This window comes from Lutra lutra, chromosome 4 (genome assembly GCF_902655055.1).
Source record: "Lutra lutra chromosome 4, mLutLut1.2, whole genome shotgun sequence".
NCBI lineage: Eukaryota > Metazoa > Chordata > Mammalia > Carnivora > Mustelidae > Lutra > Lutra lutra.
The window spans coordinates 144,426,862-144,427,883 of NC_062281.1; the positions used below are offsets into that span (position 1 = coordinate 144,426,862).

At 45.5% G+C, this 1,022-nt stretch overlaps 1 non-coding gene across 1 annotated transcript; it reads right to left on the reverse strand.

The window, feature by feature from the left end:
- LOC125099526 (U6 spliceosomal RNA) lies at positions 1–106 on the reverse strand. Its single transcript, XR_007127240.1, has one exon. It is a non-coding gene; the product is annotated as a U6 spliceosomal RNA (small nuclear RNA).
- Positions 107–1,022: the final 916 nt, after the last annotated feature.

The window sequence follows — 1,022 nt, forward strand, 5'->3', positions numbered from 1 at the left end:
ATTTGCAACTCTGTTTTCTCCATCTTAATGTTTCTCCTTGCACAGGGCCATGATAATCTTCTCTGCACCATTCCAGTTGTAGCATATGTACTGCCCAAGTGAGCACACAATGTTTCTCAGAGTAAGGTCTACAACCACATACAGCAGAATCACCTATCAGGGACGGTGTCGGCTACCCTCACTGCCACAGAGTGCCACGGACCCAAATGATGTGGGAACAAAGAATTGGGGAAAGATTTTTTTTTCCCCCAGAAAAATTTATTTATTTGACACAGAGACATAGAGAGAGTGTGTGCACACATGTGGGGAAGGGGCAAGGGAAGAGGGAGGGAGAGAATCTCAAGCAGACTCCCCACTGAGCCCAGTGCCAGACTCAGGCTTAATCCCACAACCCTGAGATCATGACCCTGAGCAAAACCAAGAGTCTGATATTCAACCGACTGAGCCACCCAGGCACCGCAAGGGGAAAGATTTTTAAGAAAATCTATGAATCTTTCACTGCGTACAAAGAGGAGCACAAACCATTTTGTTCCTTGACTACCAAAAATGAACAGCCCAAGATTCCTCATCACACTGGCTGCTCTTCCTTATTTGGGGAGGTACCAAGCCACTTCAATGATGGACCAGTTCATGGTACTCATTGGCTAAGATTCTCAACACAGAAAAACTCAGTGTCAAACTGCTTTGAGGAACTCTTGCAGATTTCTGCAACTGTGGTATGGAGTTTCTAAGCCACCACAATTCCCCCTTGCATGCTCCAAAGTGAAAACAAAGCCCAACTTTGCAACAAATTCTCCACCTAATGCTGCTGGCAGGCCTCCACTCAAAACAATAATTGGCTGCAGACTACACTGAACCTGTGAACTAGGGAACTCAGGAGAATAGGAGAGGTAACCCCAAGGGCGGATTCTAGCACTTGCTCATTAACTTCCACAGGACTTCAGATCTCAGCAAATATGTTTTATTGCTAAATGAATGGAAATGGCTAATGGTCTAGATGGGATCTCAGAATGCAGACCATC